Below are 21,421 nucleotides of genomic sequence, written 5' to 3'. Positions count from 1 at the left end.
CAGCATTTTTCAGCTGATTTAAAATGTACCTAAAGGAGAAGCATTATTGAAGACCATCAATTACCAAGAGCTTTTGTCAAAGGTTTTGGTGGTCATTTTTAATGACCACAGTGCGCTGTGACCTCGGTTTTACATCTCATCCAAAAGACAGCACCCTTTTACAACACAGCTTCTCCGTCACTATATTGGGACATTGGGACCCGCACAGACCTCAGGGTGAGCACCCCCCCACTGGCACCATTAACACCGCTTCCAGCTGGAAGCTTTGTTTTTCCCTGTAGCTCACCCTCATCCAGGTACTGACCTGGCTAACACCTGCTTAGCTTCAGTGGGTTTTCAGTTGCAAGTTGCAAGGGGATGCAAGTGATGGAGCCGCTCGCTGCAATAGCCACTGCATTGGCCGGGAATCGAACCCCAGCCTCCCGCATAGCGGGCGAGAATTCTACCACTGAACCACCAATGCCCAATGCCAGTACCTCCAAAAAAGACGCTTTTTTGGTGCTCTGTTCAAAAAGCATCGACATCTGCTTCCAGCTGCAAAATGCCATCCCCGGAAGCTGAAGAATTTATTTATTTAGACACCGCTCAGAATCCCCTGTAAGATTATCCCTCAATTCCGTTGTGCAGTGCTTTACCTCGTTCAAAAGGCATCTCTTTCCTAGTCACATTCCAAGGCTCATCGAACCCGTGCTGTTTCCTCCAGCGGTATAGTATTGCAGTAAGACAGCACGATGCCTGCAAGACTATGTCACGCTAAACGCCACAGATAGTGTTTGTCCGTTCGTGTCAGTCCTGCAGCCATGGGAAGTGGGACACAAACATGCTGCAATGCTTTCAGGACGTTAGGATTTGTTTATGCAACATCCGAGAAGAGTACTTGTGGCTTGAATGTGAACTGTACGTGCCCGCCCCCTTTCCTCTGCAGTGCATGAGTTCCTCCTGGCATGCCCTTCGTCATTGTTCTGTCATCTTGTATTTAAAGGGTTGTATTTCTGCTGCTGAAAATAAGCAACGGTTTTCTCACAACGCCCTTTGTTCCTGACGGAGCCCTTGTCTGTCATGAAATTCTTCAAAACCTCAAGCTAGAAGAAGAAGAAGACGACAAATATGAAGCATTATAGCAACGACATGCCATGAGACGATCGATAACGATTTCCATAGGATCCCCGCGGTTGCCTGGCAACCGTCAGCTTTGCGCATTGGCAGTATCATAGCCTGTGAGGTTTAGCCGAGGCGCGATTTTTGCTAGTTGAAAACTTTTCCCAATACTCCGCTTCCGCCGGTTTGCAATACAATCGGCGAAATCAATTTTTGACAGTCTCGTCAGAGACTGAGCAAGGTGTTTAAAGACAGATTTTGTCATAGTGACATAATGGTAGAAAGAAACGAGCTTCCCAGTGGGCAAAAGCCGTATAATATACGTCTATTAAACGCATACCTTAGACATCTAAATGTGGTCTGCAATTCATCTAGAATGAAATTCTAATATACGTCTACTGTTATACGTCAATTATACGTCTATGATTAGATGTTCATTATACGTAAATGGTTGGAGTTCTATTATACGGATAAATTCAGAGGACTATTATACATATATGGTAGGTGTTACAGATAACTTTAGAGGACTATTATACGTATATGGGTAGAGGTCTATTATACATCAAAGATAGGTTTTACAGGTGTAGAAACTAGTAAATCAAGCCAATGATTAGGTTTAGAAATTTATTCTGAAAATACACATTCACACCTGAAATATATGTATTTCAAATTATACATTGTATACAATCAATCAACAATCAACATATGGGCAATAATCATAAAAAACACAACTAGTCTTAAACTTCAGCTTCAAATTCTGGTAACATGGCAATATACAGTATAGTAACGACAAACACAAACTAATTACATTAACACACTAACTCAAAACCACATTTTGATTCAAATATACATTTTAAAATGTACAACTTCTATATTTCCAAGAAAAAAAAATATTACAATGGAAGTTAAGACGATTTTTGTCCACTATTTGCAAACCCTGTCTAATTGTCCTAACAGTTAGAACCAAAAACCTATTATTTTCAGTGTCCAGATCTCCTGGCCCCCTGCCTTGCATATGCATTCTTCAAGTAACACATGGCGTGCTCCTTTATTTCTTTTTCTGTTGATGTAGGGTGGGACTTCAGCACCGCAGCTAGGAGAAAATTATATAATATTACTTCCCAAATAAATGATGATTAATATCTTCTTTAGTATAATCTAAAAAATGAATGGTTTACTGAGCTCAAAGCTGAAATAAATGTATAAAATTTGGCTTGCATCATAGCAGTTGAGCAATAAAGTCTGTCCTAATTAAAGAGTACCCAAAGTTTGAAAGTACAACATAGAATAAGAAAAGAGAAACGGCAAAACGATTTTGTCATCTTCCCCATTCACACTATTTTTATGTGCCATTTTTTGCTTATTCACGTACTATTTTAATCAAAATAATATTAAGAAAGATCTGTATGTATTCAGATAGTATTATTATTGTTCATACTTGCTCGTCAAAAGAGGATTGCTGAGATATTTGCGGATATACTTCTACGTTTGAAAAACGTGACCAACGAATACTAGCAATGCATTGTGGTATATAACCGGAAAATATGCTGGGTTGAATATTTTCTCAATGTATGCGTTTATTAATGTTGTCGATATTATGGTTGAAATTTAACATTGATAATACATTGCGGCTATGTGCCCCCTGCTATGAGGTATGCTATGTGCCCCCTGCTATCCTCTAAATCTGCAAATGAAGATGAGTCGATAAACCACTCGTTTTTCGTATAACTAGACATATATTCATTTGTTACCGATTTCATTCATTGAGCACGGATACAATAGAGGTACAGCCATTCACTGTTTGACATGTCTGCACTGGTACAGAACCGAGCAATCAGAAAACGGGTGAAACTGTCTTTAGACTCAGCATACAGTACCGAGGCCCCCCATGACCAAATAAAGGCTAACCTCGATAATCAGCCTAAAGAACGCAGACTACAGCAAAACGACTGACTTTGAAAAGGGAATGAACGTCCAGAAAGAGTAGTGGAACTAGCTTGAGATGCTTCTCCGGACCCCTAACTAAAAGCCAGCGAGAACCAGCAGCGGCGTCCACTCCTGTCGAACCGGGATCCTTCCGCAGCCACGCAGCTCGTGGTGTCCTAACCCTCCCGTATCTGATTTTGGACCAAGCACATCAGGGGAGAGCGCGAACGCAGTCCCCCACTACCAGAAATTATGCAGTCGAGATTCCCACATTTGGGGAATTCGCAGGGGTCAGCACAGCCGGAGTGCAATGGCCAAGCCTCGCCCTGGGTGAACCTCCTTCTTGATCAAGGTATCTCCCCTGCCAGGTAAGTATGAGTTAAACAGGCCCCTGCAAGCGGCCCGCACCCACAGCACAAATCGCGCAGTCTAGGCCACCTCCTCGCCCCGCACGCCACCGCCTCCTGCTGGGCCCACTCTTTCACACACTCACACGCCACACTAACACTCAAAAGTGTGGGCAAAACGAGAAAACGAGCGCGCCGTTTCCTACACATCTGCAGTCGCCGTTGCGCATTCGCAGCATGTCCCGGGATGCAATTCGGCCTCATTTGCATAACTCCAGACCGGCAGATCGCCACGCAAGCTCGCGACGTGCGCCTGCCACACACCGAACAAACCTTTTCAGCAATTTCCAAAAAACGGGCCTGCTCGCCTGCCCACAAGGCTCCGTCTCTTACCTGCTCTCCAGAGCCTGCTGCCTTCTGTGCTTTTCTCTCAGCACCGCTGCAGTGCACACAACTCCTGCAGCGGGAGGGGGGGAGAAAGTTCCCGCGCTCCGCCGCAGGGAAGGCTCGCTCCGTGCGCACACGTCCTTTCGATGCCAGTCCAACAAGTGCTCCGCATTAGCTGCGTCGGGGCTCCGGCGTGTCGCACCTCACCTCACCTCGCACTGCCCCCTCCTTGAATGTCTGCCGCTGGGCATGCCCCGCTCTCCTCCGCCTTATCTTATCGCGTGTGAGCACCGACAATGGCCACAATGCCGGGGAATGGCACCTGTAAAGTGTTAATTGGGGCACAGGAACAGCCCGTCTCGTCTCGGGGGGGCCGCCTTCAGAGACAATACAGCAAACACAGCGGGGCGGGGGAAGAAGACGACACCACACATGCGGGTACATTCAGCTCCGGCGGGATCGAGACATTTGTCGGTCTTTTCAAGTGCCGAGAGCCGAGCAATCCTTCACTTGTATCGTTTCTCCCCGGTGACTAGATCTGGCCCTGCGACTCTCGACTGGGCTCACCCCCGGGGCAGCCCAGCAGGTGTGAGCCTGGCCGGCACCCGGATGGGAGATTCCACCCCGGAAAAGCTCCGGTTGCTGCTGCTCCTGCAAGAGGTGTGACTGGGACCAGTAGGGAGCGCTCACCCTGCGGGCTGTGTGGCTCTCTTACGCCCCAGCCTCCTGATGGCAACACTCTGCTGCACAAACAGGCGCCGTCCTTCGGGATAATTGAAAAGTTCGGGTCATAGCCGATGCAGTGCGTGCTAATTAGAACAGCAACGCTGAGCTCTCAGCACCGTACTGAGCCCAGGTGTTTTTCTAAAGCTGTCAGGTGCAGTTCATTTACAGTACGCCCCGTGTCTCAACGGTAGGACGGAGTCAAATACTGCCTCGACACGCAACAGCATTATAATAAACCGCAGGACTTGAGGGCTGTTCTCTTTCAATGTTCCAAGGCATTCGTAAGAGCGTAGGTCAAGGGCCATTCGTGCATCTCCTGTAACTCGAGTAAAAATGCTATTCAAAGTGCAGTGACTGAAATCGTCGTCCACATGTCTCCGTTGTTGATTTTTTTCTGTCTAAGAAAGTTCTATTTTCATGTCCGAACGGGGAGACTTTATCATTCCAACTTGAAGCCACCCTTAAGTACTCTGAGGTGTGTGTCTGCTTACACGTATGGCGTAAAAGGTTTCTTAAACGGAGAGCGAACTTGAAAAAAGTTGCCGCCGCCTCGCACTCCCTGTTCGATTGTAGCAAGAAGCCAACAGCTGGTGTATTTACTGTAATCGTGGCCGAGTGGTTAAGGCAACAAACTTGAAATCTGTTTGGGTCTCCCTGCGCAGGTTCAAATCCTGCCGACTACGGTGTCCTTTGCATTTGCTCTCGTGCGTGCATGAAAAAGGACCAGCGCTGTTTTGTTTTCGCTGGGACCTTTAACACTCTAAATCGCCTAGACCCACTGCCTTGGAAATCGATTGTTCAGCACCCACGAGTGACGCTTTGCAGCTGGACGCAGATAACGATGCTTTTCTGCAACGAGCTTTCCAGCTGAATTTTCTCGGCAGCTCCATACTGAACCTGTTCTCCATTGCAACATAGCGGAGGCTCGTCACGTCTATAGCAAGGCTGTGTAGGACCGCATACGCCACAGTGACTTGTACACAGACCACATGAAAGGCAAGCAAAATACACTTTTAAAATTCCAAAGACTCACAAGGTCAGAGGAACAGCGATGACCTGAACAGATCTGTTACAGAAGTCTAGGTTGACCTTTTTAGAGCTGTAATTGCATTTTTGTTTAATAGAAGATCAAATCTACTCGCATGTACCAGCACCTTACAGTTTATTGATGTTAATTCTATTTAAGTAATAAGATTGCTAACGATGTTGGACTTTAGCCAGTGTTTTTTAGAACAAATTGCTTACTCTTCTGTAAGGAATACGCAGTACGTGCCTTTGTCAGTCATTGCTCACCATACCTGTAACTTTCTTATCTAACTCACTTCCTCAAATGGTGAAGGTCCACAAACATAAATGAAAAAAAAACCCTTGTTGTAGATGAGGTGCACAAAAAAGCAGCCCCTGATAGTGTATAACACATTTATACTATTGCAGAGACACATGTAACATATATATATATACTGTATATATATATGAAACAGAAATACAAACAGAAACAGGAATCGCTTACTCACCTGGAGAATCTCTGTAGGAATATCTAGCATTTATCAATGGAAATAAAAGCTGCTTTAATACAGTGCATGTTCAAACTCAAAACCTCAGCTGCTGTTCTTGTTTGTTTTGGGACAAATTGCAACTGAGCATCGCATGAGCCGGTACGTACCCTTATCTGTTAGGGAATTTCAAGGGAGGAGTTAGATCAGAATGGGTAGGCTGCAAAACAACAAGTAAAGATTTATTCCAAGATGAAACGTTGTGGCGGTTTTCTTATCTTTTCAGCATGGACTAAACTTTTACGTGTTCCTTATATGCTATATATGTATATATTAGAACCAATGTCGTTCTTAAAAACTAACATGAAATTGTCAGGGACATTCAGCTATATACAAAGACGAGACAGACAAAGTAATAATTCTATATTAACGTGGCCTACATATTGACGCAATGATCGAACTAACTGACATGTTCTGATTCAGATCCCCTGCAGTTCATGCCAATTAGAACAATAGCAATGCTGAGTCCTCCCCACCCTACTGAGCACAAATTCAGCTGCTCTCCAGTTCTGTTCTGCATGTTTTTTCATTGCAATTGAGCTCGGAGCTGGAGATGATCTCCATACAGTTCTGTGTTAACTAGCCCGCACTTGCGTGCTAATTTACGGGTTGTGGCAAATGCTTTTCTATAGTTCATATACATGACGGCAACCTGTTACCGAGGAACCTGAGAGGTTTAAAAGCCTCACGAGCCAGGAAGGACTCGAACCTACAATCTTCTGATGCGAAGTCAGACGCGTTATCCATTACGCCACTGGCCCATAGAACATGCGCTTACACTCCACCACAGAGAGCTCTACACTGCTACCAGTAGTACACTTCCCCATCTAAATTTTCACAGCAAGAAACTTGTGTTTCCTACTATTTTTATCAGGTTTAAAATATCATCTCCTTAAAACAGAAAAAGTGTTGATGTGTCGTGCTGAAATTCCGATTGATTTTGAATTCAAAGAAAAAAGGTTTTCTTCCAAAACACCGTGAAATTCTAACATCTTGCAGACAATAGGTGTATTCCATGTTGAAAAGAGAAGAAAGAAAACCATGGAACCTTTTACAGGTGTGAGGCTTCTTCAGGTGTGAGAAGACCTCATGGCCGAAACGTTGTGTTTCCTTTCTTCTCTTTTCAGCATGCAATAAACCTATTACTTGTTCCTTTGCAGCCGAGGCATGGTGACGTAGCTACCCAGCTGAACATCTTGCAGACTCTACAGTACTTCTCTCCTGTAGAAGTAAAGCAGGGCTTGCTGGGTGAGCTTTTGCTCCGGTAAATTAGGTCACGTGTCATGTTAAATCACTTCTTCTAAACACAACATTTGCTGGTGCTAGCTTTCCCCATGAAAAGAGACATTTCCCTTACAGTACATGACATATCGTTTTTTTTTTCTATCAATAAGTATAGAAATAAAACAAAAGAAAAAATGTTGTCGCCAAAGAATGCAGCTCTGTCGCCTTGGGGAGGTGTCAAGGGCATTGAGCTCCATGAGAAGTGTCAAATAAATGCCATTTCTCATCATTTCTCTTGGCGTCAGTTCTGCTATTAAATGGGAAAGAGACAACGGGCTCAGAGATTATGTTAAGTGCACACCGAGCGCAGATGTGTCCAAGTGTCTGTAAAAGTGCGGTGCTCCCTAGTGGCTTAAAGTGCCTGCCTAGTAAGCAGGCGATCCTGGGTCTGAATACCAGCTGTGCCTCTCTCCGTGTCTTGTTGTGCCAAATGTATCATTTCAGACAAACATGTACAGCTTTGTTCAGTTTAATGCAAGAATGCATTTCCTTTCTGGAATAACTTGTTTCTGAAGAAATCCATACATTTTGTGAAAGATGAAATCAATTTCTTGGTTGTCAGTGAAAAAATATTGCTGGCTACAAGAAGCGCAAACGATTGTTTTCTTTGACCATAAACCTGCAAATGTAGGGAGCACAAGCGGCCGTCAGTCTCTGTGGAGCAATCGGTTAGTGCATTTGGCTGTTAACTGAAAGGTTGGTGGTTCAAGCCCCTCTGGTATGGGTGTCTCAGTTTTTCCAATGTAAACATCATCACCATCGCTAAAGAAGATGGCGCAGAAGGCTCCACAGCCAAAACGTTGTGCTTCTTTTTTTCTCTTTTCAGCATGGAGTAAACCTTTGCTTTATCCTTTGCAGCCTAAGCATGCTGATGCAGCTACCTTTCTCTTAACGCGCCTCAATCATTATTCACCAAAACGATCAGCAGAATAAGTCGCCTTTGTGGTGATGTCACTCCTCTGCTTCACAAATGTCCTTAGTGACGGGCCATTTCTTTCTGCCATTTTTTTTCCGGAGCGGTTATTGATTGCTCCATCATTTCCCTCTTACTTTCCATCACTAGATTGAAAAAAAAAACAGAAACAGGCTGACAGGACGACAATCAAATTGCAAAAACTCATCAAAGCACTTGATAGAGTATTGGAATCCACAAGTAGCTACGAGCAACTTTGTCTTGGCTTGCATGAATGTCGGAAAATGTCAAAAAGAAAAAGATGGTGGCTTTTTCATATTCGTTCTTTTATTTTTAGCTCGTTGGCTCTTCTGTCCATTGTCCTCCTGCCTGGCTCTTGACCTGTGACTGTTTGAACGCACACAGTAGACTTTCATGCGGGGGATTTGTCCTGAGCCTCTGTGAAAGACCCACCCACCCCCATAAATAACTGCTCTAGAAACACATGAATGCAAAACTAAACCACAGCTTAAAGAGGAGCTTGTCATGACCGCCAGGCAGTTAAGACCAACTCTTAAGCGATCTAATCAGCACCAGCAGTGGGTGATTATTAACAAACCCTGCCGCACGAGTTAACCCACCTGCACACACTCCACCGTGCGGTACACAGTGCTATTTTTACCATCTTTACCTGCTTCCCGCTGCTCGGTATTGAGTCTATGCCTTGAGAGCTCTACCTGGCGTTTTTTCCATTACCTCGTTTATTCTGGATATTGGACTCCCCTTCTGCCTTTCTGACTTTGGACCTCGCCTCTCACCTCGGACTGTTTGCCACCAGTGTTCTCCCTGGATTACGACTTACCTTACGCCTCTTGACCACGAAACAAAGCAAAGCAGAGCAAAACAAAACGGAAAAACGAAAACCCTCACATCCCGCACTTGCATATAACGCCGTTACGTGCCCAAGCGGTATTGTACGTCATCCTAGCACTGCACCCCGGGGCGTACGGTATATGGGAACGAGCACACGCCACGAATCGTCTCGAATCACTCCCTACAGCTGTAAGGTGCCTTGAAGCGTGCACCCCCAACTTTCTTCTTTGCCCATCTGTGAAAGGTAAACTCTTGAGCAAACTCTGAACCAGCTCTAAGGAAACTAACCCAATTTAGACGTTACTTTGACTCATCTTTTTACGCTCAGTGCTGGATTGCTCAAACTCCAGCTAGGGTTAGGGTTAGCATTCCCACGCTACTTAGACACTTTGTTTACGCTCAGTGCTGGATTATGGGAACTTCAGGACGAGTGGGTATTTTCTCCTATCTGTCAATTCTGTTTTGTTTTGGAGACTCTTGGCTGCCTATGTTGTACAGTGCAGCGTGAAGGAAACATTTTCCAAAACTGTGTCAGCTCAAAAGTTGTAAGAAAACCTCTCCAGCTACTTTAACTCTCTTCATTTTTGTCATTTAATGTGACACTCGATGTATAACTGTATAACATCAGTTATTCTGTGCGATTGATTCTCATTTTATTCTAAACTCGCCCGCCCAGGGACGCCATTAAATGTAGAGGTTTGATGGGTTTACTGAGACAATTATTAATTGTAGCAATAAACACGAGGTTGTTCGTTGGGGCTTTTAGAAAATCAATTGTCAGATCAACTAACAACGCACACACATATGCAAATGGTGAGACTCCAGTTCGACACCCAGTTCGACACCACTTTACAGTATCTGACAAAAGGATGGCAGACTGTGCCAGACCGGCAGATAACTTCCGCTTATTTTTACCATATTAAACATTGGAAATCCAACCACCTGCATTTGTGACACTTGATTTTGGCTCCACCTACAGTAAGACACTCTTAAATCTTCAAACACTTTTCTCTTCTCCCGCAACACTCTTGTCTGTCGGCACTATGTGGCAGCGTTGCATGACAACCCCTCTCACCACGGAAAGGAACCTAACAGCTTTGGTAAGAGAGGAGAAAAGGACCTGGCCCGTACGGGGCTCAAACCCGTGACCTTGGTGTTATTAGCATCACGCTCTAACCAACTGAGCTAACTGGCCTCACGACAGTGCTCCTCTCTGTGCTGCAAAAAATCGAACTCAGGGAATTTCTTTTTTCCTCCTTTGAATAGAAAGCCGTGTAATTCAGTGTACGGGCTTTCTCGTGCAGTTTCATGGTTCTTGTAACCCAAATCCTACACTGGCCTGAAGTGCCCCCCCATTTCACAGCATTTTTCAGCTGATTTAAAATGTACCTAAAGGAGAAGCATTATTGAAGACCATCAATTACCAAGAGCTTTTGTCAAAGGTTTTGGTGGTCATTTTGAATGACCACAGAGCGCTGTGACCTCGGTTTTACATCTCAACCAAAAGACAGCGCCCTTTTACAACACAGCATCTCCGTCACTATACTGGGGCATTGGGACCGGCACAGACCTCAGGGTGAGCGCCCCCCCGCCGGCACCATTAACACCGCTTGCAGCTGGAAGCTTTGTTTTTCCCTGTAGCTCACCCTCATCCGGGTACTGACCTGGCTCACACCTGCTTAGCTTCAGTGGGTTTTCAGTTGCGAGTTGCAAGGGAATGCAAGTGATGGAGCCGCTCCCTGCAAAAGCCACTGCATTGGCCGGGAATCGAACCCAAGCCTCCCACATGGCAGGCGAGAATTCTACCACTGAACCACCAATGCTCAGTGCCTGGACCTTCAAAAAAGACGCTTTTTTGGTGCTCTGTGGAAAACGCGTCGACATCTGCTTCCAGCTGCAAAATGCCATTCGCGGACGCTGAAGAACTTATTTCCAAGGCAGTGGGTACAAGCGATTGGGCGTTTTAAAACCACCAGGAACAGCAAAGAGGCGCGCTTCTTTGCTTGCGCCGAAACACACCGACTGGAGGCAGACAACGTAGTCGGCAGGATTCGAACCTGCGCGGGGAGACCCCAATGGATTTCTAGTCCATCGCCTTAACTACTCGGCCACGACTACAGCAAGCCCCACCGCCGCTGCGTTCTTGCTACAATCTTACCTGGATCGCGAGGCGCCGGCGAAAGCCTATTTCAAAGTCGTTCTCCGTTTCAAAAAAACATTTCCAAAATACAAGCCTTGCAGACAGACACGCCTCAGAGGACTTAAGGGTGGCTTCATGTCGGAATGATAAAGTCTCCCCGTCCGGACATGAAAATACCACTTTGTTACACAAAAAAAGAATCAACAACAGAGAAATGCCCACAAGCATTTGAAAAGCCGCACCACGTCGCACTTGAAATAGCTCTTACATTAGTGGTAGACGCAGGAATCGCCTTTTTATTTACGCTCTTACCAACGCGATGGAAAGCAAAACAAAGCAAAGCAGAGCAAAACAAAACGAACAAACGAAAACCCTGCATATAACGCCGTTACGTGCCCAAGCGGTATTGTACGTCATCCTAGTACTGCACCCCGGTGCATACGGTATATGGGAACCAGCACACGCCACGAATCGTCTCGAATCACACCCTACAGCTGTAAGGCGCCTTGAAGCTTGCACCCCCAACATTCTTCTTTGCGCATCTGTGAAAGGTAAACTCTTGAGCAAACTCTGAACCAGCTCTAAGGAAACTAATCCGATTAGACGTTACTTTGACTCATCTTTTTACGCTCAGTGCTGGATTGCTCAAACTCCAGCTAGGGTTAGGGTTAGCATTCCCACGCTACTTAGACACTTTGTTTACGCTCAGTGCTGGATTTTGGGAACTTCAGGACGAATGGGAATTTTCTCCTATCTGTCAATTCTGTTTTGTTTTGGGGACTCTTGGCTGCCTATGTTGTACAGTGCAGCGTGAAGGAAACATTTTCCAAAACTGTGTCAGCTCAAAAGTTGTAAGAAAACCTCTCCAGCTGCTTTAACTCTCTTCATTTTTGTCATTTAATGTGACACTCGATATATAACTGGAGCCTCACATATGCAAATGGTGAGGCTCCAGTTCGACACCCAGTTCGACACCACTTTACAGTATATGACAAAAGCATGGCAGACTGTGCCGGACCGGCAGATAACTTCCGCTTATTTTTACCATATTAAACATTGGAAATCCTCCCACTTGCATTTGTGACACTTGATTTTGGCTCCACCTAAGACACTCTTAAATCTTCAAACACTTTTCTCTTCTCCCGCAACACACTTGTCTGTCGGCACTATGTGGCAGCGTTGCATGACAACCCCTCTCACCACGGAAAGGAACCTAACAGCTTTGGTAAGAGAGTAGAATTACCTGAAGAACTGCTTTCCATGGAAGCAGGACCAAGCGATGTAGCATTTTTATAGTACCAGGAAAGGAGAAACTGCACTTCGCCTTTGCCGCACAGGCACAAGGCAACGTGCGGCAGACGCCATAGTCGGCAGGATTCGAACCTGAGCGGGGAGTCCCCAATGGATTTCAAGTCTATCGCCTTAACTACTCGGCCACAACTACAGCGAGCTCGCCGCCGCCGCATTCCTCCTATAATCTAACACGGAGTGCGAGGTGGCTGCAGAAACTTTTTTTAAGTCGCTCTCCGTTAAAAAAAAAAAACCTTTCACAAGATACATGCCGGCAGACAGACACGCCTCAGAGGGTTTAAGGCTGGCTTCACGTTCAAATGATAAAGTCTCCCCGTCCTGATGTCAAAATGCAACTTTGGCAGACAGAAAAAACATCAACAAACCAAAAATGTGGACAAGGATTTTACAAGCTGCACCACACTGCACTTTCAAAAGCATTTACATTCGTGTTAGACGGAGGAATTGTCTTTGTTTTGCGCGTTTACGAACGCCATGGAAAACGAAACAAAACAAAAGCCCTCAGCTCCTGCACGTGATTATAATGCCGTTACGTGTTGAAGCAGGAATTTACGTCATCCTACCACTGCAACACGGGGAATAGAGGGAAATGAAAACACGCTACGAATCGTCTCAATCACTCCCTAGAGTCGTAAGGCACATTGAAGGGTGCACCCCCATCATTAATCGTTGGGCCTCTGTGAAAGGAAAGCTGTTGAGCAGTCTTTGAAACAGCTCGGATGAAACACTTGATTGCTTCCATGTGCATCTGGAGCCCACTTCTTATTTTCACTTCACGCCGCCCCAAACCATTTCTAAAACAGGAGATTCGCGTTTGGGAATGCACCCTGCCCTACAAATAAAACAGGTCTACGGGTCTGAAACCTGCTCCACGGAAAACAGTTCTGTTGTGCTTTTGATCAAAGGGAGATTCTCTGTTCTTACTTTTTGATGACATAACACCCAAAGGGGCCTCTTTGGAGCTGGATTCCAACCAGCATCCTAAAGTTTCTTGGCGGTATCCTTTACAGTCCTCTGTTCGGTCGACAAGGAACAGAAGGGGGCAGCTTTCCTCACACATACAGTGCAATGTACTGTAGTGTTCCCCTTCATTGAATTCGCAGTTCTGCATCAGACCTCTAACTCGTTTCCTTAGCTTGGATTTAAGCCACGAAGCAGGCTTCTACTGTATAAACGTCTAGAGGAATCACAAACTATTTGAGAGGCCATCATCCCAGGGGGAACTGACAAAGTCTATCCCTTTGATCTATCCCTAAACACCTAGCGCAGTCTCTCGAGAGACTGTCAAAAATCGCTTTCTCCGTTTGTGCTGCAAGTAAGTGAAAACGCAGTCTCAAACCAGAGCCACTTGGCAGCAGCGGCACGTAAATACTGTTACTGCCACTGCTCGATACCGACGTTAGCCTACTATACCATGTTCAGCCACCGCTAGAAAATGCACGGCTCTAGTACTGGAGCAAACAAAAGGAGGGCCAACGTCGAACGGGCACACGTGTCAGACATAGAGAGCGACGAGAATGGGATTCGAACCCATGCGTGCAGAGCACAACGGATTAGCAGTCCATCGCCTTAACCACTCGGCCACCTCGTCGACGAAACTGGGCTGTCCAGACATGGGTTGGCGCGCTAAAGATGATCTTTTTCTTTTTTTTCCCTCGTACTCGAGGGTCCTTTTCCTGTTCCACATGCGATTTCAACATTTTCCTTGGGAGATGTCAAGCCAGCAAGCCACTGCTGTGGTTCAGTGGCCAGTGTGGAGTTCAGTGGCCCTGTTGTACACAGAAAGCACATTGAGCTCCTTGGACATGAAAAGTTCCAGATAAAAGCCATTTGTCATCCTTTCTCTTGGTGTCGATGTTGCTATTGTATGTAAAGGTGGCAACTTGCTCAGCGAGCAGGCGGAGCACACACCGAATGCAGATGTGTCTGAGTGGTGTGTCCAAGTGGCTGCAAAAGGACAACACTCCCAGGGCGCCGTGGCTTAGTTGGTTAAAGTGCTTGTCTCCTTAAACAGGAGATGCTGGGTCCGAATCCCAGTGGTGCCTTCTTCGTTCTGTCTTCTCGAACTGAACTGGTCCTTACAGACAACCGCCTACCGCTAGACTTAATTAAATGCAAGTATTCATTTCCTGTCTTTAACGCGACTTGTTTTTCTTAAAATGGATGCAACTTGCAAAACATGAAATACAAACCTCGCTAATCAGCGCTCGAGGCTGGCAAAAAAAAAAGAAGTCAGCAATGTTTTTTTCTTTAACCTTAAGCCTGCTAATGGAGAAGAACCTAGTCGCCATATCACATACATCCGTTTCAACGATAAGAAGGTAACAACTATCCTCACTCCAGAGTAAATCTCACGTTTAGGGCATATTTTTTTCCACTTTACCATGAGTCGGGCTCAGCTGCACAGAGGCGAGAGCAGAGCAATGAGGTCACGGGGACAGGGGAGTCACACGCTGGCGGTTTGAACACGCGGAAGATCACTGAGAGATCCACAGTATGTGGACCCTCCGTGCGCCATCATTCCACACTCCAGACTCTGAATCCTGCCATCCGAGTTAAGATCTCGGCGGAACCTGAGGCGCAGTTCTTTCTTAAAACGTAATCTGGTGAGCATTTCTAGAATCGTACTTGTATAGATGCAGCCTTTAATGTGTTGCTAGGTTAAAATTTATGACTTCTTGAACTTCAGTAGGCAACTGCCCTCTTGATTTCGGATTTAATTTCTTTATTACAGGGGCGCTTTTATGATGACAGAGTCATGTTCAGGTACTTTGCTTGATGGAGGAAGCTCATTTCGGACTCTGTGATCTGCTCACCTGGAAAGGTCTGCTGTACTACTACAAGAGAGAAGTAGAGTGTGGAGGAAGGGACAATTTTATGATGCTTTGGAAGGTAATGTTTTTTTTTCTTTGAAATCGAAATGAATCAGAATATCAGTGCAAAAGACAAACTTTTGGTTTGGTTTAAAGAGATATGGTTTTAAAACAGACAAAATGTAGAAAACAGGTGTTTCTCACTTTTGGAAAAGAATGGACCAGGGGTAATATTTTACTAGTTGCAGTGCTAAGCTCACTGGGTTACAGTCCTGTAGTGTCACACCAGGGCCAGTGGTGCAATGGATAATGTGTCTGACTATGGATTAGGAGTTTGGAGGTTCGACTCCTGCCTGGCGCTGGTTGTTTTTAAACACATCAGCCTACTCCCTAAGTGCCTGTCGTAAGAGGCGACTAAAAGGGTTGTGTCAGGAAGGGCATCTGACGTAAAACCATCTTGCCAAAACCATGGTTGCAAAGAACACAAACCACATACCGGATCGGCCGGGGCCCGGGTTAACAACGTCCGCCATTAGTGCTGTGTCCCAACAGGGTACTAATGGAAATTATGCTACTGTGGGGAAAACTGTAGAGTGGGGGCTACAGAAAAGAAACAAGGTGAAGGGGCCTGGAAGGAATGTTAAGTCAATGAGAGTGGGGAGTTGGAATGTTGGCACCATGACAGGGAGAGGGAGAGAATTGGTTGAAACTATGGCAAGGAGAAAAGTGGAGATCTTGTGTGTGCAAGTAACCAAGTGGAAAGGAAACAGCTCAAGACACCTAGGAGAGGGATACATGATTCTATATGCTGGAAAGAGTACCAAAATGAATGGAGTGGGTGTGATAGTGTGCAAAGACCTAGCAGACAAGATAGTGAGGGTGGTTAGACACTCAGACAGGATTATCAATGTACAGGTGGCTTTTGAGAGTGGGTTATGGAATATCATCTCTGTATATGCACCACAGGTAGGAAGACCACAGGAGGAAAAGGAGAGCTTTTTGGAAGATCTCGAAGAAGTGATTAGCAGAATCCCAGGAAATGAAATGGTGGTAATTGGAGGAGACTTCAATGCACATTTAGGAGAGAAATGCCCAGATTATCCAGATGAACATGGTCAGAGAGGGCTAGGAGAGAGAAATGAAGAAGGAGGAAGGCTACTAGAGACACTCCAAGCTCTTGAATTGTTTGCAGTGAACACAGGGTTCACGAAGAATTATGAGCAAAAGGTGACATACAGGAGTGGAGGCCATGATACCCAAATAGATTACATATTAGTGAGAAGAATTGATAGAGCGAAAGTCCAAGATGCTAAAGTCCTGCCCTATGAGGCTGTTACCAGACAACACAGGCTACTGGTGATGGACATCACAATATTGAAGGAGCGAAGAATAAGGCAGAGGAAACACCCAGCACGAACAAAAGTGTGGAAACTGAGAGAAAACAAAGTAGATTTCAACAGGCTGGTGAAAGAAATGAAAAACAACACAGAGGAAACAGAGGAGCCTTCAGTTGAAGAAGAGTGGACTGAGATGAGCCACATCCTAGAAGAGGCTGCTACCAGGGTTTGTGGAAAGACAAGAGGAGGCAGACCGAGGGAAAATGAAGAGTGGTGGTGGGATATGGAAGTTCAGGAAACACTGAAGGAAAAGAAAAAAGCATACAAGGCACTGAAAGATGGCACTGGAGAATTACAAGAATATAAGAGACTAAAGAAGGTAGCAAAAAGAAGTGTAGCAAGAGCAAAGGAAAGAGCCTGGAAAGAATGGAATGAGAAACTTGAAACAAAGGAAGGAGAGGACCAAATCTACAAGATTGCTAAACATAGAGCGAGACAGAAAAAAGATATTATCCGGGTGGCGGGACTCAAGGATGGAGAAGGCAGAGTCTTGATTAAAGAAGAACAGATCAAGCAAAGATGGCTGGAGTACTTCAAAAATCTGTTAAATGTAGAAAATGAGAGGGAGAACCTAGTGGAGGCAGACGTAGTGTGTGGACCAATCCAAGAAATTTCAGTAAAGGAAGTGACAGAAGCTATCAAAGAGATGAAAGTGGGCAAAGCAACTGGACCATCAGGAATAGCAGCAGAACACTTTAAGAACCTCGATGAAGAGGGGATTCAGTGGCTGACGAGATTGCTAAACAATATTGCAAAGGAAGAGAGAATTCCAGAAGAATGGACAAAAAGCAGTATGGTTACCATCTACAAGGAGAAAGGAGACCCAATGGAGTGTTAAAACTATAGAGGAATAAAACTTCTGGAACATGGATTGAAAATCCTGGAAAAAATTCTGGACAAGAGACTCAGGAAGATAATCAGGATCCACAACTCACAATTTGGATTCTCAGTGGGGAAAAGCACAACAGATGCCATTTTTGTGATGAGACAGTTACAGGAGAAGACACTAGAGAAAGGGAAAAAGCTGTATGTGGCCTTTCTGGACTTGGAGAAGGCATATGACCGTGTGCCCAGAGAGGTGGTGTATTGGTGCTTGAGGAAGAAAGGAGTACCAGAAAGCATGGTGAAGTTAGTTCAAGCAACCTATAGAGATGCAACTACGAAGATGATAACACAACAGGGAGAGACAAAAGAGTTTGAAATCACAGTTGGAGTACACCAAGGATCAGCACTAAGTTCTTTCCTTTTCATAAACATTATTGACACACTGACAGAGGAGGTAAGAACAGAAGTGCCTTGGGAACTCATCTTTGCTGATGATGTGGCACTGATGGCAGACTCAGAAGTAGAACTACGGGAGAAAGTGTTCAAATGGCAGAGGAGTCTGGAAAAGGGTGGACTGAAAATGAATGCACAAAAATCTGAAATAATGGTAATGGAGAGAAGAGGAGATACTATGACCAATGTTGAGGAGACAAATGGAGGAAAACTGAAACAAGTTGATGACTTTAAATACCTTGGATCAAAACTGGTAAAGGGAGGAGAAACACTGGAGGCAGTAAAACAAAGAGTGAAAGCTGGATGGAACAAGTGGAGAGAGATAACTGGAATAATCTGTGACAGGAAAATTCCCAGAAAGTTAAAGTGCAAAATGTACAAGACTGTGATTAGACCTGTACTACTATATGGAGCTGAATGCTTGGCAGTTGGAAAGAGGGAAGAGAACTTGATGAGAAGAACTGAAATGAGGATGTTGAGATGGATTCTGCAGATTTCAATGAAGGATAAGATCAGAAATGAAGAAATCCGTAGACAATGTAGGGTGGTGGATGTGGTTGAGAAGATGCGAGAGGCGAGGTTACGGTGGTATGGACATATCATGAGGAGGGACTTTGAGGAAGTAACAAAGAGGGTAATGGAATTTGAGGTGGAAGGTAACAATGGAAGAGGCAGGCCTAGAAAGAGATGGATAGATTGTGTGAGAAAAGATATGGAGGTATGTGAAGTGAGTGAGGAAGATGTGCTCGACAGAGACAAATGGAGAAGAGCAACCAAAGCAGCTGACCCCAGGACAGTCTGGGACTAAGGCTGTGAAAAAGAAGAAGAAGAAGAAGAAGAGCCTACTCCCTAAGTAGCCTGTGCTACTTACTGCATTGTAAGAGCGATTGTGAGCGGTTTTGTTTTCTCTCTTTGACCAGCCCAGCTGCGCCCCACCCGAAGGCAGGGAAGCACAAAAATTGTATGGAACTCATTCATGCTCCTCTCCATGGAAATCTTTAGTAAAAGGCAAAAGATTTGTACGAGATGAAGAGAAACCAGAGTGCGTGGCTGGACAGCTGCAGGAGCCCAGGCCGCCTTCAAGTCCTCTGCCCTGCCAGTCGTGGTTGTCAATGCACCTGGCCTTACAAACGAGCCAGTGGCTCTCAGCTTACCTGGCAGGGGAGATACCTTGATCAGCCTGTAGTTGGATTGTTTTCTTGTTTTGTGGAAGCAGTGTTTGTTTTGCAGTTTGAGATGGCAACCTTTGGATCCCGCAAGAATGCTGTACGTTTTGAGCTTTTGGATGACCTCTTCATGGATCGTATGCAGTTCAGCAGAAAAGTGTTACAGAAGGAACTTGGCTTTGAACCTCGGCACTTGGATTTCATCTTCGCTCTCCCAGGTCAGAAAGAATTTGAGGTTGTTTTTGCTACCTATTCTCTGTTTGAACAATGTGTGGATGTGTTTGAGGCAAAAAGAGGGAAAGTTCCTGCCCTTGAGAAGATCAACTTGCAGCCTCTGACACAGAGAGAGAGGAAAACGGTGCATGTTGTTATGTTCTCGGAAATGGCAAAGACGGAGGACATTCACACCTGGCTTAAGCAGTACTGCACCGTCCACCATGGAACTGAGGTTAGAGATGTTGACGGTATAAAAACAGGAGCAAGGAAATTCGAGGTTCGCTTGCTACCGGACAATGTAAATGGAGGCTTAAGGCACCTGCCCTCTACAATCCAGCTGGGCGCCTGCAATGGCTATGTTTTTTATGTGGGACAACCAAAGGTGTGTCGGCGCTATGGTGCTGTGGGACACAGTGGGTGGGTGCTGTGCAGGAGCCCAGGCCGCCTTCAAGGCCTCTGCCCTGCCGGTCGTGGTTGGCAATACACCTGGCCTTACAAACGAGCCAGTGGGGCCCGTTCAGCTCCGGGCTCATCGCCTGCGGCTCACGGCTTGCGAGCGTGCCCAATCCGTGCGATAACTCGGAAAACACCCGGCCACACCGTGCCGGAAACGACGCACTCTGGGAAGCCGCTATGCAAAGCGAGGTCCCAAGATCCCCTGCGGCCGGACACTTCCCGCCCCCCAAAGAAAAGAGCGCCAATCAGACGGCCGGAGACCGAGGACTCGCGGAGCAGACTGCCACAATCGCCATAACAAGACCGATTGCGAGCGTTTTTGTTTTCTCTCTTTGACCAGCCAGGCTGCGCCCCACCCGAAGGCAGGGAAGCACAAAAATTGCATGGAACTCGTTCATGCTTCTCTCCACGGAAATCTTTAGTAAAAGGCGAAAGAGTTGTACGAGATGAAGAGAAACCAGAGTGCGTGGCTGCACAGCTGCAGGAGCCCAGGCCACCTTCAAAGCCTCTGCCCTGCCGGTCGTGGTTGGCAATACACCTGGCCTTACAAACGAGCCAGTGGGGCCCGTTCAGCTCCGGGCTCATCGCCTGCGGCTCACGGCTTGCGAGCGTGCCGAATCCGTGCGATAACTCGGAAAACACCCGGCCACACTGTGCCGGAAATGACGCACTCTGGGAAGCCGCTATGCAAAGCGAGGTCCCAAGATCCCCTGCGGCCGGACACTTCCCGCCCCCCAAAGAAAAGAGCGCCAATCAGACGGCCGGAGACCGTGGACTCGCGGAGCAGACTGCCACAATCGCCATAACAAGACCGATTGCGGGCGTTTTTGTTTTCTCTCTTTGACCAGCCAGGCTGCGCCCCACCCGAAGGCAGGGAAGCACAAAAATTGCATGGAACGCATTCATGCCCCTCTCCACGGAAATCTTTAGTAAAAGGCGAAAGATTTGTACGAGATGAAGAGAAACCAGAGTGCGTGGCTGCACAGCTGCAGGAGCCCAGGCCGCCTTCAAAGCCTCTGCGCTGCCGGTCGTGGTTGGCAATGCACCTGGCCTTACAAACTAGCCAGTGGGGCCCGTTCAGCTCCGGGCTCATCGCCTGCGGCTCACGGCTTGCGAGCGTGACCAATCCGTGCGATAACTCGGAAAACACCCGGCCACACTGTGCCGGAAACGACGCACTCTGGGAAGCCGCTATGCAAAGCGAGGTCCCAAGATCCCCTGCGGCTGGACACTTCCCAACCCCCAAAGAAAAGAGCGCCAATCAGACGGCCGGAGACCGAGGACTCGCGGAGCAGACTGCCACAATCGCCATAACAAGACCGATTGCGAGCGTTTTTGTTTTCTCTCTTTGACCAGCCAGGCTGCGCCCCACCCGAAGGCAGGGAAGCACAAAAATTGCATGGAACTCGTTCATGCTCCTCTCCACGGAAATCTTTAGTAAAAGGCGAAAGATTTGTACGAGATGAAGAGAAACCAGAGTGCGTGGCTACACAGCTGCAGGAGCCCAGGCCACCTTCAAAGCCTCTGCCCTGCCGGTCGTGGTTGGCAATACACCTGG

General features: G+C 46.3%; 9 non-coding genes across 9 annotated transcripts; 1 reads left to right on the top strand and 8 right to left on the bottom strand.

Moving 5' to 3' along the window:
* The first annotated feature begins 1,188 nt into the window (after positions 1-1,188).
* Positions 1,189-1,330, top strand: LOC138233380 (U4 spliceosomal RNA). Its single transcript, XR_011187492.1, has one exon. It is a non-coding gene; the product is annotated as a U4 spliceosomal RNA (small nuclear RNA).
* Positions 1,331-3,236: 1,906 nt separating this feature from the next.
* On the bottom strand, positions 3,237-3,400 carry LOC138233441 (U1 spliceosomal RNA). Its single transcript, XR_011187552.1, has one exon. It is a non-coding gene; the product is annotated as a U1 spliceosomal RNA (small nuclear RNA).
* Positions 3,401-6,725: 3,325 nt separating this feature from the next.
* trnar-ucg (transfer RNA arginine (anticodon UCG)) lies at positions 6,726-6,798 on the bottom strand. Its single transcript has one exon. It is a non-coding gene; the product is annotated as a tRNA-Arg (tRNA).
* A 4,324-nt stretch (positions 6,799-11,122) lies between these two features.
* Positions 11,123-11,204, bottom strand: trnas-aga (transfer RNA serine (anticodon AGA)). The gene has a single exon. It is a non-coding gene; the product is annotated as a tRNA-Ser (tRNA).
* Positions 11,205-14,046: 2,842 nt separating this feature from the next.
* On the bottom strand, positions 14,047-14,128 carry trnas-gcu (transfer RNA serine (anticodon GCU)). Its single transcript has one exon. It is a non-coding gene; the product is annotated as a tRNA-Ser (tRNA).
* A 4,826-nt stretch (positions 14,129-18,954) lies between these two features.
* On the bottom strand, positions 18,955-19,071 carry LOC138233392 (U5 spliceosomal RNA). The gene has a single exon (XR_011187504.1). It is a non-coding gene; the product is annotated as a U5 spliceosomal RNA (small nuclear RNA).
* A 1,141-nt stretch (positions 19,072-20,212) lies between these two features.
* LOC138233404 (U5 spliceosomal RNA) lies at positions 20,213-20,329 on the bottom strand. The gene has a single exon (XR_011187516.1). It is a non-coding gene; the product is annotated as a U5 spliceosomal RNA (small nuclear RNA).
* A 391-nt stretch (positions 20,330-20,720) lies between these two features.
* On the bottom strand, positions 20,721-20,837 carry LOC138233400 (U5 spliceosomal RNA). The gene has a single exon (XR_011187512.1). It is a non-coding gene; the product is annotated as a U5 spliceosomal RNA (small nuclear RNA).
* A 391-nt stretch (positions 20,838-21,228) lies between these two features.
* On the bottom strand, positions 21,229-21,345 carry LOC138233387 (U5 spliceosomal RNA). The gene has a single exon (XR_011187499.1). It is a non-coding gene; the product is annotated as a U5 spliceosomal RNA (small nuclear RNA).
* Between the last annotated feature and the right edge of the window lie 76 nt (positions 21,346-21,421).

The sequence above is a fragment of the Lepisosteus oculatus genome, unplaced genomic scaffold, assembly GCF_040954835.1.
Source record: "Lepisosteus oculatus isolate fLepOcu1 unplaced genomic scaffold, fLepOcu1.hap2 HAP2_SCAFFOLD_67, whole genome shotgun sequence".
NCBI classification, from domain to species: Eukaryota; Metazoa; Chordata; class Actinopteri; order Semionotiformes; family Lepisosteidae; genus Lepisosteus; species Lepisosteus oculatus.
Note: the sequence above shows the minus strand (reverse complement) of the source record. Positions and strands in the feature narration are given on the sequence as shown.